Here is an 18636-nt window from a genome sequence, read left to right on the forward strand (position 1 = left end):
GAAAGATACTTTACATTAGCATGTCTCAGTTTAGGGTTTACTTGATTTGAAAGCTACTTTACGTTAGCATGTTTCAGTTTAGGGTTTACTTGATTTGAAAGCTACTTTACGTTAGCATGTTTCAGTTTTGGGTTTACTTGATTTGAAAGCTACTTTACGTTAGCATGTCTCTGGCTGTAGTTAAGGTGGCAGTTAGCCATAATGATACATCAGGGGTGTGGGGTGGTGTCCTATTCTATGCTGATGAGACCAATCAGTGATCCAAGCTGGCCTTAGTCTCAGTAACAGCTTCCCTGGGGATAGGAACTGAGGCTTAGGTTGGAGCAGGACCCATCTGGTCGGGCTGGCCCAGTGACACCAGCTGGGTCACACAAACAACAGCTCAGCTAGCCACTCACCCCTCAGATGAAGGGGCTGACTCCTGGCTCAGATGAAGGGCCCCTCGTCTAGCCTCAGCAACTCCAGGCTCACAGACAGACAGCTAGTTTCTATGTGCCCATTCCATCCTCACAGCTTTCCATCCCCACAGCTTTCCAGCCCACAGCATTCCAGCCTCTTTCCATCCCCACAGCTTTCCAGCCTCTTTCCATCCCCACAGCGTTCCAGCCTCTTTCCATCCCCACAGCGTTCCAGCCTCTTTCCATCCCCACAGCGTTCCAGCCTCTTTCCATCCCCACAGCTTTCCAGCCTCTTTCCAACCCCACAGCGTTCCAGCCTCTTTCCATCCCCACAGCTTTCCAGCCTCTTTCCAACCCACAGCTTTCCAGCCCACAGCTTTCCATCCCTATCTGTATTTAGCAATAGTCATTAGAAATCGGAGCAGCAGGTAGCCTTGCTGTTGGAGCATTGGGTGTAACGTGGGTCGTACAAAGGGGACCAAGGCGCGGCGTGTAAAGTCCTCATATTTTACTTTAATGAAAACACTAAATCAAAACAACAAAAACAACCGTCAACAGTGCCGTCAGGTTACAAGGAACAAAACAGAAAAACAACTACCCACAAAACCCCAAAGGAAAAACAAGCTGCCTAAGTATGGTTCCTAATCAGAGACAACGACAGACAGCTGCCTCTGATTAGGAACCATACTCGGCCCCAACACAAAGAAATACAACACATAGAATGCCCAACGCACACCCTGACCTAACCACATAGAGAAACAAACCCTCTCTCTCAGGTCAGGGCGTGACATTGGGCCAGTAACTGAAAGGTTGCTAAATAGAATCCCCGAGCCGACTAGGTGAAGAATCGAATGATCTTCCCTTGAGCAACGCACTTAACCCTAATTATGTCAGGGTCACTCTCTGAGGGTGTCTAAGGGAGAGTGGGATTTGCAAAAAAAAAACATTTATATTTCACACCAAACACTTACATGAGTGAAACAGGACAAATAAAAAAAACAGACACAGGCTGGTGTTAACCCAGATAAACATTAACAACAGGCTGGTGTTAACCCAGATAAACATTAACAACAGGCTGGTGTTAACCCAGATAAACATTAACAACGGGCTGGTGTTAACCCAGATAAACATTAACAACAGGCTGGTGTTAACCCAGATAAACATTAACAACAGGCTGGTGTTAACCCAGATAAGCATTAACAACGGGCTGGTGTTAACCCAGATAAACATTAACAACGGGCTGGTGTTAACCCAGATAAACATTAACAACAGGCTGGTGTTAACCCAGATAAACATTAACAACGGGCTGGTGTTAACCCAGATAAACATTAACAACGGGCTGGTGTTAACCCAGATAAACATTAACAACAGGCTGGTGTTAACCCAGATAAGCATTAACAACAGGCTGGTGTTAACCCAGATAAACATTAACAACGGGCTGGTGTTAACCCAGATAAACATTAACAACAGGCTGGTGTTAACCCAGATAAACATTAACAACAGGCTGGTGTTAACCCAGATCAGCATTAACAACAGGCTGGTGTTAACCCAGATAAACATTAACAACGGGCTGGTGTTAACCCAGATAAACATTAACAACGGGCTGGTGTTAACCCAGATAAACATTAACAACAGGCTGGTGTTAACCCAGATAAGCATTAACAACAGGCTGGTGTTAACCCAGATAAACATTAACAACGGGCTGGTGTTAACCCAGATAAACATTAACAACGGGCTGGTGTTAACCCAGATAAACATTAACAACAGGCTGGTGTTAACCCAGATAAACATTAACAACAGGCTGGTGTTAACCCAGATAAATATTAACACAAAATATTAACACTACCATTAACACAAAATATTAACACTACCACTGCTTTAAGACCATGTATACTATCTCAGCTCTGAGGCACTATAACAGGACAGGCAGGTCTAGACCTCCACTCTGAGTGGAACGGGGTACAGAGGAGGTCTGGGCCTCCACTCTGAGTGGAACGAGGTACAGAGCAGGTCTAGACCTCCACTCTGAGTGGAACGGGGTACAGAGCAGGTCTAGGCCTCCACTCTGAGTGGAACGGGGTACAGAGGAGGTCTGGGCCTCCACTCTGAGTGGAACGAGGTACAGAGCAGGTCTAGACCTCCACTCTGAGTGGAACGGGGTACAGAGCAGGTCTAGGCCTCCACTCTGAGTGGAACGGGGTACAGAGGAGGTCTGGGCCTCCACTCTGAGTGGAACGATGTACAGAGCAGGTCTAGACCTCCACTCTGAGTGGAACGGGGTACAGAGGAGGTCTGGGCCTCCACTCTGAGTGGAACGAGGTACAGAGCAGGTCTAGACCTCCACTCTGAGTGGAACGGGGTACAGAGCAGGTCTAGGCCTCCACTCTGAGTGGAACGGGGTACAGAGGAGGTCTGGGCCTCCACTCTGAGTGGAACGAGGTACAGAGCAGGTCTAGACCTCCACTCTGAGTGGAACGGGGTACAGAAACACTACCAAGGAAATATACAAACAAACACTTCTCATCAAATACTGATACTTGAGCAGCCAACAGCCAGTTCAAAACAGTCAATTCAATAAACTTCATTCACCATTCATTCCTGTCTGTACTGCAACATATTTGATGATATGCACATCAGATATTCACAAGCATAGCAGGTACACCGGACCCGCTGCTGCCCTGTGGGTTGTGATTGGATCATAATTAATGTGTGGTGTATTTAATTCATAATATTAGCCTCAGCCTCTGGTCCTACTGTTGTCCCATTATAAATAATTACACAGATCTGAGGCGCCACAAAGCCTTACAAGGGCTTTACATGTCTGACAACACGTCCCTCAGGGATATTATTCAGCCTGTCTGACTACACGTCCCTCAGGGATATTATTCAGCCTGTCTGACTAAGTACGTCCCTCAGGGATATTATTCAGCCTGTCAGACTAAGTACGTCCCTCAGGGATATTATTCAGCCTGTCAGACTAAGTACGTCCCTCAGGGATATTATTCAGCCTGTCTGACAACACGTCCCTCAGGGATATTATTCAGCCTGTCTGACTACACGTCCCTCAGGGATATTATTCAGCCTGTCTGACTACACGTCCCTCAGGGATATTATTCAGCCTGTCTGACAACACGTCCCTCAGGGATATTATTCATCCTGTCTGACTACACGTCCCTCAGGGATATTATTCAGCCTGTCTGACTACACGTCCCTCAGGGATATTATTCAGCCTGTCTGACTATACGTCCCTCAGGGATATTATTCAGCCTGTCTGACTAACACGTCCCTCAGGGATATTATTCAGCCTGTCTGACTACACGTCCCTCAGGGAATTTTCACCTGTCAACTAAGTACGTCCCTCAGGGATATTATTCAGCCTGTCTGACTAAGTACGTCCCTCAGGGATATTATTCAGCCTGTCTGACTACACGTCCCTCAGGGATATTATTCAGCCTGTCTGACTACACGTCCCTCAGGGATATTATTCAGCCTGTCAGACTAAGTACGTCCCTCAGGGATATTATTCAGCCTGTCTGACTACACGTCCCTCAGGGATATTATTCAGCCTGTCTGACAACACGTCCCTCAGGGATATTATTCAGCCTGTCAGACAACACGTGATGTCACGGCTGTCTAAAGGAGAGGACCAAAGTGCAGCGTGGTTGTAGTTCCACATTTTATTAAATCCGTGAAACTTTTGCAATACACAAAATAACTGAATTTACAAAACAACAAACCGTGACGCAGAGAGAAACAAACACTACTCAAAATATAATAACCCAACAAAAACCCAAGAAGAAAAACCCCTACTTAAATATGATCTCCAATCAGAGGTAACGAGGACCAGCTGCCTCCAATTGGTGATCAACCCCAAAAAACAACAACATAGAAATAGAAAAACTAGAACTTAAACATAGAAATAGAAAACACAGAAAAACACAAAACACCCCCCTGTCACCCCCTGACCTACTTTACCATAGAAAATAACCTCTTACTATGGTCAGGACGTGACAACGCCATTCAGAGATATTATTCAGTCTGTCTGACAACACATAACTCACACAGGGAAATGATTCACTCTACATTCAGACAGAAAAGATAGATTTAATCCAGCGTAATCCATCCAAAATCTAAAATCATTGTTCTGGGCAAATTACAGTAATCTAATCAACACTGATTATAATATTTTGATCGGCACGTTATCAAATGAAGATAATTTGTTTGTAGTGCAGAGTACTTGAACCGTAACAGGAGGTGTATTATCTTATCAAACAAAGATGATTTGTTTGTAGTGCAGAGTACTTGAACCGTAACAGGAGGTGTATTATCTTATCACAAACGAAGATGATTTGTTTAGAGTTGGGGAGACATGTAACAATGAGGTAGAGTGCCTGATGCTTCGACACAATTAATGAAATAATTGAACCATTCAGAGTCTCTCCAGCTGTGATAAAACATAATGAAACATATTAACCTGAAGTGTGTCTTAGTCGTTATGTGTCTGCATTGTAGGAGAGACACCTCGACCTAATAATCTATCTCAATAACTCACTCACAGTAAGGGATGGGACCAAGGTGGGCCTACAGCAGCACCGAAATCCTCTGTACAGATTCTGTCAGACCTGGGGCTCTGACAGTAAATCTCAGTAAGAGACATCAACACCATAGTTACCTTCACAGGTAACTTCCACAAGTCTGTGAACGATCGGCGATACAAGGCAAGAAGGGCCTTCTACGCCATCAATTAGGAACATAAAACTCGACATCCCAATTTAAGATTTGGCGAAAAATACTTTAATCAGTTATTGAATCCATTGCCCTCTATGGTTGTGATGTCTGCGGTCCGCTCACCAACCAAGAATTCATAAAATGGAAGAAACACCCAATTGAGACTCTGCATAGAGAATTTTGCATTTTGCCAAACCTCAAACAATGCAGAATTAGGACGATATCCACCAGAAAAGAGCTGTTAAATTCTACAACCACCTAAAATGAAGCAATGCTCACACATTCCACCTACAGAGAGATGAACCTGGAGAAGAGTCCCCCTCAGCCAGCTGGTTCTGGGGCTCTGTTCACAAACACAAACAGACCCCACAGAGCCCTCGCCTACAGAGAGATGAACCTGGAGAAGAGTCCCCCTCAGCCAGCTGGTTCTGGGGCTCTGTTCACAAACACAAACAGACCCCACAGAGCCCTCGCCTACAGAGAGATGAACCTGGAGAAGAGTCCCCCTCAGCCAGCTGGTTCTGGGGCTCTGTTAACAAACACAAACATACCCCACAGAGCCCCGGGACAGAAACACATTTAGACCCAACCAAACCATGAGAAAACAAAAAAGATAACTATCTGATACACTGGAAAGAATCAACCCCCCCCCCAAAAAAAAAACCCCCAAAGCAAACTGGAAAGAGGCAGAGATGATGTCCCAAATGTTACCCCATGAGTAGTGCACTATAAAGGGAATAGAATACCACCTCCTCTCCTGTCTGGGATTCATGTCCATCACCAGGAAATAAACGGCAGGATATTACAACGAGCCTATGAAGTACCTGATTGACATAAAGCAGAAGGAAATAAACCATGCCTCTGAGGAGAATGGTGTAGAGAAGACAAGCAGGGGAGAGGGGAGGGGGGGGGTTGGTTAAAGGAGGAGGGGGTGGGCAAAGGAGGGGGGGGGGTGTTGGTTAAAGAGAGGGAGGGGGGCAAAGGAGGGGGGGCCCCTGAGAGAGATTAAATCTGCAGGGCATCTCATTCTGTGCTTGTCAAAACACTCTGTAAGCTAACACTGACACCTTGCTCCCCCTGAGAGAAACACACAGAAACACACACACATTATAAATAAGCCCCGTTCAAAACATTTTAGAACCAGGAACAGATATAGCCCGTGGTTCACTCCAGACCTGACTTCCCTTAACCAACACAAACACATCCTGTGGCGTACTGCATTAGCATTGAATAGCCCCCGCGATATGCAACTTTTCAGGGAAGTTAAGAACAAATATACACAGGCAGTTAGGAAAGCAAAGGCTAGCTTTGTCAAACAGAAATTTGCATCCTGCAGCACAAACTCCAAAAAGTTCTGGGACACTGTAAAGTCCATGGAGAATAAGAGCACCTCCTCTCAGCTGCCCACTGCTTTGAGGCTAGGAAACACTGTCACCACCGATAAATCCAATAAATCCACAATAATTGAGAATTTCAATAAGCATTTTTCTACGGCTGGCCATGCTTTCCACCTGGCCACCCCTACCCTGGTCAACAGCCTTGCACCCCCCCACAGCAACTTTCCCAAGCCTCCCCCATTTCTCCTTCACCCAAATCCAGATAGCTGATGTTCTGAAAGAGCTGCAAAATCTGGACCCCAACAAATCAGCTGGGCTAGACAATCTGGACCCTCTCTTTCTAGAATTATCAGCCGAAATTGTGCAACCCCTATTACTAGCCTGTTCAACCTATCTTTCGTATCGTCTGAGATCCCCAAGGATTGGAAAGCTGCCACGGTCGTCCCCCTCTTCAAAGGGGGAGACACTCTAGACCCAAACTGCTACAGACCTATATCTATCCTACCCTGCCTTTCTAAGGTCTTCGAATGCCAAGTTAACTTCACTAGGGTAGGGGGCAGCATTCTGAATTTTGGATGAAAAGCGTGCCCAAATTAAACTGCCTGCTACTCAGGCCCAGAAGCTAGGATATGTATATAATTGGTAGATTTGGATAGAAAAACTATACATTTTCCAAAACTGTTACAATAATGCCTGTGAGTGTAACAGAACATATTTGGCAGGTGAAAACCTGAGAAAAAGGAAATAGGAAGTAGGATTTTTTAAATTTTTTGTGGTTTTCTATTCAATGCCATTACAGTATCCATTGACTTAGGACTCAAATTGCAGTTCCTATGCCTTCCACTAGATGTCAACAGTCTTTAGAAATTGTTTCAGGCTTGTATTCTGAAAAATGAGGGAGTAAGACCAGTCTGAATGACTGGACCCTAATGTGTCACAGAGCTTTTTCATGCGCAATCCTGAGAGCGCGCCTTTCTTGTTTACCTTTTATATTGACGACGTTATTGTCCGGTTGAAATATTATCGATTATTTAGGCTAAAAACAACCTGAGGATTGAATATAAACATCGTTTGACATGATTCTACGATGTTTCCCTGTAGCTCAGTTGGTAGAGCATGGTGTTTGCAACACCAGGGTTGTGGGTTCAATTCCCACGGGGGGCCAGCACAGAAAAAACAAAAAATGTATGAAATGTATGCATTCACTACTGTATGTCGCTCTGGATAAGAGCATCTGCTAAGTGACTAAAATGTAAAAACTTTACGGATTGAATTTAGATTTTTTGTCTGCCTGTTGTGACTGCGTTTGAGCCTGTGGATTACTGAAGAAAACGCGCAAACAAAACGGAGGTTTTTGGATATAAAGAGACACTTTATTGAACAAAACGAACATGTATTGAGTAAATGAATGTCTTCTGAGTGCAACCATATGAAGATCATCAAAGGTAAGTGATTCATTTTATCTCTATTTCTGACTTGTGTAACTCCTCTACTTGGCTGGTTACTGTTTGTAATGATTTGTCTGCTGGGCGATGTTCTCAAATAATTGCATGGTTTGCTTTCGCCGTAAAGCCTTTTTGAAATCTGACACCGTGGTTGGATTCACAAGAAGTTAATCTTTAAACCTATATTTAACACTTGTATGTTTTTTTTTAGAATGAGTATTTCTGTTTTTGAATTTGGCGCTCTGCGATTTCACTGGATGTTGGCCAGGGCTTTCGACTCTGTCAATCAACACATACTTATCGGCAGACTCAACAGCCTTGGTTTCTCAAATGACTGCCTTGCCTGGTTCACCAACTACTTCTCTGACAGAGTTCAGTGTGTCAAATCGGAGGGCCTGTTGTCCGGGCCTCTGGCAGTCTCTATGGGGGTGCCACAGGGTTCAATTCTCGGTCCGACTCATTTCTATGAACACATCAATGATGTCGCTCTCGCTGCTGGTGATTCTCTGATCCACCTCTACGCAGACGACACCATTCTGTATACTCCTGGCCCGTTTTTGGACACTGTGTTAACTAACCTCCAGACAAGCTTCAATGCCATACAACTCTCCTTCCGTGGCCTCCAACTGCTCTTAAATGCAAGTTAAACTAAATGCATGCTCTTCAACCGATCGCTGCCCTACTCTGGACGGTTCTGACTTAGAATTAGTGGACAACTACAAATACCTAGGTGTCTGGCTAGACTGTAAACTCTCCTTCCAGACTCACATTAAGCATCTCCAATCCAAAATTAAATCTAGAATCGGCTTCCTATTTCGCAATAAAGCATCCTTCACTCATGCTGCCAAACATACCCTCGTAAAACTGACTATCCTATCGATCCTCGACTTCGGCGATGTCATTTACAAAATAGCCTCCAACACTTTACTCAGCAAATTGGATGCAGTCTATCACAGTGCCATCCATTTTTTCACCAAAGCCCCATATACTACCCACCACTGCGACCTGTATGCTCTCGTTGGCTGGCCCTCGCTTCATATTCGTCGCCAAACCCACTGGCTCCAGGTCATCTATAAGTATTTGCAAGGTAAAGCCCAGCCTTATCTCAGCTCGCTGGTCACCATAGCAGCACCCACCCGTAGCACATGCTCCAGCAGGTATATTTCACTGGTCACCCCCAAAGCCAATTCCTTCTTTGGCTGCCTTTCCTTCCAGTTCTCTGCTGCCAATGACTGGAACGAATTGGAAAAATCACTGAAGCTGGAGACTCATATCTCCCTCACTAGCTTTAAGCACCAGCTGTCAGAGCAGCTCACAGATCACTGCACCTGTACATAGCCCATGTATAATTTAGCCCAAACAACTACCTCATCCCCATACTGTTATTTTTTTTCGCTCCTTTGCACCCCGGTATCTCTACTTGCACATTCATCTTCTGCACATCTATCACTCCAGTGTTTAATTGCTAAATTGTAATTATATCGCCACTATGGCCTATTTATTGCCTTACCTCCCTTATCTTACCTCATTTGCACACACTGTATATATACTTTTTCTATTTTGTATTATTGACTGTATGTTTGTTTATTCCATGTGTAACTCTGTGTTGTTGTTTGTGTTGCACTGCTTTGCTTTATCTTGGCCAGGTCGCAGTTGTAAATGAGAACTTGTTCTCAACTAACCTACCTGGTTAAATAAAGGACTTGTTCTCAACTAGCCTACCTGGTTAAATAAAGGACTTGTTCTCAACTGGCCTACCTGGTTAAATAAAGGACTTGTTCTCAACTGGCCTACCTGGATAAATAAAGGTGAAATAAAAATAAATAAATAAAACACACAGAAACACGCACAAACACACACACACACACACACACACACACACACACACACACACACACACACACACACACACACACACACACACACACACACACACACACACACACAGCATCCTCGCTCGTTGGATGTTCATTTTCTACTAGCACCTAGCTATCTGGAGATGAATGTACTGACTATGACTGGTCCACCTAGCTATCTGGAGATGAATGTACTGACTATGACTGGTCCACCTAGCTATCTGGAGATGAATGTACTGACTATGACTGGTCCACCTAGCTATCTGGAGATGAATGTACTGACTATGACTGGTCCACCTAGCTATCTGGAGATGAATGTACTTATGCCTGTGATATGTGGCTGTCCCACCTAGCTATCTGAAGATGAATCTACTGACTATGACTGGTCCACCTAGCTTTCTGGAGATGAATGTACTGACTATGACTGGTCCACCTAGCTATCTGGAGATGAATGTACTGACTATGACTGGTCCACCTAGCTATCTGGAGATGAATGTACTGACTGGTCCACCTAGCTATCTGGAGATGAATGTACTTATGCCTGTGATATGTGGCTGTCCCACCTAGCTATCTGAAGATGAATGTACTGACTATGACTGGTCCACCTAGCTATCTGGATATGAATGGACTGACTGGTCCACCTAGCTATCTGGAGATGGATGTACTGACTATGACTGGTCCACCTAGCTATCTGAAGATGAATGTACTGACTATGACTGGTCCACCTAGCTATCTGGAGATGAATGTACTGACTGGTCCACCTAGCTATCTGGAGATGAATGTACTTATGCCTGTGATATGTGGCTGTCCCACCTAGCTATCTGAAGATGAATGTACTGACTATGACTGGTCCACCTAGCTATCTGGAGATGAATGTACTGACTATGACTTGTCCACCTAGCTATCTGGAGATGAATGTACTGACTATGACTGGTCCACCTAGCTATCTGGATATGAATGGACTGACTGGTCCACCTAGCTATCTGGAGATGGATGTACTGACTATGACTGGTCCACCTAGCTATCTGAAGATGAATGTACTGACTATGACTGGTCCACCTAGCTATCTGGAGATGAATGTACTGACTGGTCCACCTAGCTATCTGGAGATGAATGTACTTATGCCTGTGATATGTGGCTGTCCCACCTAGCTATCTGCAGATGAATGTACTGACTATGACTGGTCCACCTAGCTATCTGGAGATGAATGTACTGACTATGACTTGTCCACCTAGCTATCTGGAGATGAATGTACTGACTATGACTGGTCCACCTAGCTATCTGGAGATGAATGGACTGACTATGACTGTTCCACCTAGCTATCTGAAGATGAATGTACTGACTATGACTGGTCCACCTAGCAATCTGGAGATGAATGTACTTAATATGCCTGTGATATGTGGCTGTCCCACCTAGCTATCTGGAGATGAATGTACTGACTATGACTGGTCCACCTAGCTATCTGAATACACTAACTGTAAGTAGCTCTGGATAAGAGCATCTGCTAAATGACTAACATGTTAATGGGTATAGAGAGATGCTCCATGTGGGTTTTAACCCCAATAACTGGGTCCCTGAATCATTATAAAGGACCTTTCCATTTGATAGTAGAAATGATAGCAGACAATTATGAAGTATAATACAGACCAGAGACATGGTCTAGCTGGGAAGGGAAGTGTTATGATGTATTACACAGACCACATGGTCTAGCTGGGAAAGGGAAGTGTTATGATGTATTACACAGACCACATGGTCTAGCTGGGAAGATACGTGTTATGATGTATTACACAGACCACATGGTCTAGCTGGGAAGGGAAGTGTTATGATGTATTACACAGACCACATGGTCTAGCTGGGAAAGGGAAGTGTTATGATGTATTACACAGACCACATGGTCTAGCTGGGAAAGGGAAGTGTTATGATGTATTACACAGACCACATGGTCTAGCTGGGAAAGGGAAGTGTTATGATGTATTACACAGACCACATGGTCTAGCTGGGAAAGGGAAGTGTTATGATGTATTACACAGACCACATGGTCTAGCTGGGAAGGGAAGTGTTATGATGTATTACACAGACCACATGGTCTAGCTGGGAAAGGAAAGTGTTATGATGTATTACACAGACCACATGGTCTAGCTGGGAAAGGGAAGTGTTATGATGTATTACACAGACCACATGGTCTAGCTGGGAAGGGAAGTGTTATGATGTATTACACAGACCACATGGTCTAGCTGGGAAAGGGAAGTGTTATGATGTATTACACAGACCACATGGTCTAGCTGGGAAGGGAAGTGTTATGATGTATTACACAGACCACATGGTCTAGCTGGGAAGGGAAGTGTTATGATGTATTACACAGACCACATGGTCTAGCTGGGAAAGGGAAGTGTTATGATGTATTACACAGACCACATGGTCTAGCTGGGAAAGGGAAGTGTTATGATGTATTACACAGACCACATGGTCTAGCTGGGAAGGGATGTGTAACTTACACACACACACACACACACACACACAAGCATACGGCAATACACACGCACACACACACACAGTTACACACGGAACGAACGAACGCACGCACGCACGCACGCACGCACACGCAAAGCTGCATGGATGAACACACAGCCCTAATGCAGTCTCTGTACCGTCACAAAGCGGCTTAACAAAGGCCACACCCAGACCGTATGCCAAACCCCCACAATGATTCAATCATCTCACAATACAGACTATTGGAACGCTAATAAGGATAGCAGTGTTGTGTAATTAATAGCAGGGATGACCCTGCAATGATTTCTCCACTGTGAAAACTATTTACAATGATTTCTCCACTGTGAAAACTATTTACAATGATTTCTCCACTGTGAAAACTATTTACAATGATTTCTCCACTGTGAAAACTATTTACAATGATTTCTCCACTGTGAAAACTATTTACAATGATTTCTCCACTGTGAAAACTATTTACAATGATTTCTCCACTGTGAAAAAGACACAAATATTCTTCAAAAGGTTGCTGGTTGTGTTGAGTTATTCCATACATCATACAGATGAAGGCAATAATATTAGGGAAAGGGAAATGGAATAGGGGGATACCTAGTCAGTTGGAAAGGGGGATACCTAGTCAGTTGGAAAGGGAAAGGAGGATACCTAGTCAGTTGGAAAGGGAAAGGAGGATACCTAGTCAGTTGGGAAGGGAAAGGGGGATACCTAGTCAGTTGGGAAAGGGGGATACCTAGTCAGTTGGAAAGGGAAAGGGGGATACCTAGTCAGTTGGGAAAGGGGGATACCATATCAGTTGGAAAGGGGGATACCTAGTCAGTTGTAAAGGGAAAGGGGGATACCTAGTCAGTTGTAAAGGGAAAGGGGGATACCTAGTCAGTTGGAAAGGGGGGATACCTAGTCAGTTGTAAAGGAAAGGGGGGATACCTAGTCAGTTGGAAAGGGAAAGGGGGATACCTAGTCAGTTGTAAAGGAAAGGGGGATACCTAGTCAGTTGGAAAGGGAAAGGGGGGATACCTAGTCAGTTGGAAAGGGGGATACCTAGTCAGTTGGAAAGGGAAAGGGGGGATACCTAGTCAGTTGGAAAGGGGGGATACCTAGTCAGTTGGAAAGGGAAAGGGGGATACCTAGTCAGTTGGGAAGGGAAAGGGGGATACCTAGTCAGTTGGAAAGGGAAAGGGGGATACCTAGTCAGTTGGAAAGGGAAAGGGGGATACCTAGTCAGTTGGAAAGGGAAAGGGGGATACCTAGTCAGTTGGAAAGGGGGATATCTAGTCAGTTGGAAAGGGAAAGGGGGATACCTAGTCAGTTGGAAAGGGAAAGGGGGGATACCTAGTCAGTTGGAAAGGGAAAGGGGGATACCTAGTCAGTTGGAAAGGGGGGATACCTAGTCAGTTGGGAAGGGAAAGGGGGATACCTAGTCAGTTGGAAAGGGGGATACCTAGTCAGTTGGAAAGGGGGGATACCTAGTCAGTTGTAAAGGGAAAGGGGGGATACCTAGTCAGTTGGAAAGGGAAAGGGGGGATACCTAGTCAGTTGGAAAGGGGGATACCTAGTCAGTTGGAAAGGGGGGATACCTAGTCAGTTGTAAAGGGAAAGGGGGATACCTAGTCAGTTGGAAAGGGAAAGGGGGATACCTAGTCAGTTGGAAAGGGAAAGGGGGATACCTAGTCAGTTGGAAAGGGAAAGGGGGATACCTAGTCAGTTGGAAAGGGGGATACCTAGTCAGTTGGAAAGGGAAAGGGGGATACCTAGTCAGTTGGGAAGGGAAAGGGGGATACCTAGTCAGTTGGAAAGGGAAAGGGGGGATACCTAGTCAGTTGTAAAGGGGGATACCTAGTCAGTTGGAAAGGGAAAGGGGGGATACCTAGTCAGTTGGGAAGGGAAAGGGGGATATCTAGTCAGTTGGAAAGGGAAAGGGGGATACCTAGTCAGTTGGAAAGGAGGGGGATACCTAGTCAGTTGGGAAGGGAAAGGGGGGATACCTAGTCAGTTGGAAAGGGAAAGGGGGGATACCTAGTCAGTTGGGAAGGGAAAGGGGGATACCTAGTCAGTTGGGAAGGGAAAGGGGGGATACCTAGTCAGTTGGGAAGGGAAAGGGGGATACCTAGTCAGTTGGAAAGGGAAAGGGGGGATACCTAGTCAGTTGGGAAGGGAAAGGGGGGATACCTAGTCAGTTGGAAAGGGAAAGGGGGGATACCTAGTCAGTTGGAAAGGGAAAGGGGGATACCTAGTCAGTTGTAAAGGGGGATACCTAGTCAGTTGGAAAGGGAAATGGGGGATACCTAGTCAGTTGGGAAGGGAAAGGGGGGATACCTAGTCAGTTGGAAAGGGAAAGGGGGATACCTAGTCAGTTGGAAAGGGAAAGGGGGGATACCTAGTCAGTTGGAAAGGGAAAGGGGGATACCTAGTCAGTTGGGAAGGGAAAGGGGGGATACCTAGTCAGTTGGAAAGGGAAAGGGGGGATACCTAGTCAGTTGGGAAGGGAAAGGGGGGATACCTAGTCAGTTGGGAAGGGAAAGGGGGATACCTAGTCAGTTGGAAAGGGAAAGGGGGGATACCTAGTCAGTTGGGAAGGGAAAGGGGGGATACCTAGTCAGTTGGAAAGGGAAAGGGGGATACCTAGTCAGTTGGGAAGGGAAAGGGGGATACCTAGTCAGTTGGAAAGGGAAAGGGGGGATACCTAGTCAGTTGGGAAGGGAAAGGGGGGATACCTAGTCAGTTGGAAAGGGGGATACCTAGTCAGTTGGGAAGGGAAAGGGGGATACCTAGTCAGTTGGGAAGGGAAAGGGGGGATACCTAGTCAGTTGGAAAGGGAAAGGGGGGATACCTAGTCAGTTGGAAAGGGAAAGGGGGATACCTAGTCAGTTGTAAAGGGGGATACCTAGTCAGTTGGAAAGGGAAAGGGGGATACCTAGTCAGTTGGGAAGGGAAAGGGGGGATACCTAGTCAGTTGTAAAGGGGGGATACCTAGTCAGTTGGAAAGGGAAAGGGGGATACCTAGTCAGTTGGAAAGGGGGGATACCTAGTCAGTTGTAAAGGGAAAGGGGGATACCTAGTCAGTTGGAAAGGGAAAGGGGGGATACCTAGTCAGTTGGAAAGGGGGGATACCTAGTCAGTTGAAGGGAAAGGGGGGATACCTAGTCAGTTGGAAAGGGAAAGGGGGATACCTAGTCAGTTAAGGAAAGGGGGGATACCTAGTCAGTTGTAAAGGGAAAGGGGGATACCTAGTCAGTTGGAAAGGGAAAGGGGGGATACCTAGTCAGTTGTAAAGGGAAAGGGGGATACCTAGTCAGTTGGAAAGGGAAAGGGGGATACCTAGTCAGTTGGAAAGGGGGGATACCTAGTCAGTTGGAAAGGGGGGATACCTAGTCAGTTGGAAAGAGGGGATACCTAGTCAGTTGGAAAGGGGGGATACCTAGTCAGTTGTAAAGGGAAAGGGGGGATACCTAGTCAGTTGTAAAGGGAAAGGGGGATACCTAGTCAGTTGGAAAGGGGGATACCTAGTCAGTTGTAAAGGGAAAGGGGGATACCTAGTCAGTTGTAAAGGGAAAGGGGGATACCTAGTCAGTTGTAAAGGGAAAGGGGGATACCTAGTCAGTTGGAAAGGGAAAGGGGGATACCTAGTCAGTTGGAAAGGGGGATACCTAGTCAGTTGGAAAGGGAAAGGGGGGATATCTAGTCAGTTGGAAAGGGAAAGGGGGATACCATTTCAGTTGTATAACTGAATGCTTTCAACTGAAATGTGTCTTCTGTATTTAACCCAACCCCTCTGAATCAGAGAGATGTTGGGGGGGCTGCTTTAATCAATATCCACGTCTTCGGCGCCCCGGGGAACAGTGGGTTAACGGCCTTGTTCAGGGGAACAGTGGGTTAACGGCCTTGTTCAGGGGAACAGTGGGTTAACGGCCTTGTTCAGGGGAACAGTGGGTTAACGGCCTTGTTCAGGGGAACAGTGGGTTAACCGCCTTGTTCAGGGGAACAGTGGGTTAACTGCCTTGTTCAGGGGAACAGTGGGTTAACTGCCTTGTTCAGGGGAACAGTGGGTTAACCGCCTTGTTCAGGGGAACAGTGGGTTAACTGCCTTGTTCAGGGGAACAGTGGGTTAACTGCCTTGTTCAGGGGAACAGTGGGTTAACTGCCTTGTTCAGGGGAACAGTGGGTTAACCGCCTTGTTCAGGGGAACAGTGGGTTAACCGCCTTGTTCAGGGGAACAGTGGGTTAACGGCCTTGTTCAGGGGAACAGTGGGTTAACGGCCTTGTTCAGGGGAACAGTGGGTTAACCGCCTTGTTCAGGGGAACAGTGGGTTAACTGCCTTGTTCAGGGGAACAGTGGGTTAACTGCCTTGTTCAGGGGAACAGTGGGCAGAACGACAGACTTTTACCAAGTCAGCTCGGGGATTCAATCCAGCAATATAATTAAGAGATAAGGCCGAAATAATAAGAAATTCCAAATCCACCAATCCATTATTTTAAATGAAAACATTTACATATGTATAAACATTTAATTTACCTAAAGTTAAAAATGGGAAAAAGCACTCCTCTCAAATGGATGAATTTTCATGTTAATTTGTTTTAGGTTCATGTCACCTCCATTTATCTTTTACATGTTAAATTGATGTGAAATATACAACTCTTCTAGTGCTTTGGTTCATCTGAATTATATAATTTATAAAGTCAGAAATGTCTGGAATATTCTGTCAGAACTGGACCTGTCTGGAATATTCTATCTGAACTGGACATGTCTGGAATATTCTATCAGAACTGGACCTGTCTGGAATATTCTATCAGAACTGGACCTGTCTGTCTGGAATATTCTATCAGAACTGGACCTGTCTGGAATATTCTATCAGAACTGGACCTGTCTGAAATATTCTATCAGAACTGGACCTGTCTGTCTGGAATATTCTATCAGAACTGGACCTGTCTGTCTGGAATATTCTATCAGAACTGGAGCTGAGCATGTAAAAAAGTCCAGCTGACCGAGTTTGAAAATAAAAGTAATACACTCTGGTCAAAAGTAGTTTAGAAGGAACTGCCCCTCTCTACACAGCAACCTGCGTACTTCATTCTGCCACCTCTACGGCAGGGCAGCTCCCGCTCTGCCCAGTCAAAACTCCTCTCTGTCCTGGCAACCCAACGGTGGAACCAACTTCCCAATGACGATCGTCTCACAGCACCCTCCCACCCCCCCCCCCCCCCAAAATAAATAAATAATAATAACAATAATAATAAAATCAAATAAATAACACCCTTGCCATTTGTGAACTAACACTCGTACTTGACTTACCCCCTCCCCTCCCACCAAGCTATGTTAAGATGAATGTACTAAACTGTAAGTCTCTCTGTATAAGAGTGTCTGCTAAATGACTACAACATACACTTCTCCCAGCCAGCAGATTGAATTGGCCCGGGGCTTCTCTTTATGTTTGTAATTATTTTCATGTTTTAATTAGCCTTACAGATCCTATCTAACGCTGTAAGTGTTTATAGTTCAAACCCAAATCATTGCTATGGAAATACACTGGATTAAATACATTGGTAGTCCCATACCTACACTAGATGTATATTAGTAAGTGAATGGAGAATCTGTTATAAAACATTTATAAGGCAGTAATACATTGTGTGTTTTCCATTTATGAATCATTACTCCTACGTTTATTTTGTTATTTTGTATATATTTTATTTAACCTTTATTTAACTAGGCAAGTCAGTTAATTAAGAATAGATTTCACGTTTACTTGCTGTTTGAGGTGAAGAAAAATAACTTAGTGGGGTTGGAGTTAAGACAGAAATACTATCAGATCCCCAAATGGGCACATTCATAGACCCTACATTTGCACGCAGGCCAGGTAGCCCAGGCTTACTTCCATGTGTAATCAGGTGCGCGTCCTTACTCAACATTGCCATTCTATGTATTTTATTTCTATGTTTTGGCCAAGTATGGAGGCAGCTGTCAGAGGCAGCTGTCTATCGTTGTCTCTGATTGGGAACCATATTTAGGCAGCCCTTTTTCCCTCCTTGAGTTGTGGGATCTTGTTTTTGTGCAGCTGCCTTTGACCAGCCCCCAGAACGTCACGGTTTCTTTCTGTTTATCCTGTTTATTGTTTCGTTCGGTTTCACTTCTAAATGAAGGGTGTGGAATTACCGGCACGCTGCGCCTTGGCTTATTTAACCCTTAACCCTAACCCTAACCCTAACCCTATAATGGATTAGTCCACTGAGACGGGCCTCTATAATGGATTAGTCCACTGAGACAGGCCTCTATAATGGATTAGTCCACTGAGACAGGCCTCTATAATGGATTAGTCCACTGAGACAGGCCTCCATAATGGATTAGTCCACTGAGACAGGCCTCCATAATGGATTA

The sequence above is a fragment of the Salmo salar genome, chromosome ssa01 (assembly GCF_905237065.1).
Source record: "Salmo salar chromosome ssa01, Ssal_v3.1, whole genome shotgun sequence".
Taxonomy (NCBI): domain Eukaryota; kingdom Metazoa; phylum Chordata; class Actinopteri; order Salmoniformes; family Salmonidae; genus Salmo; species Salmo salar.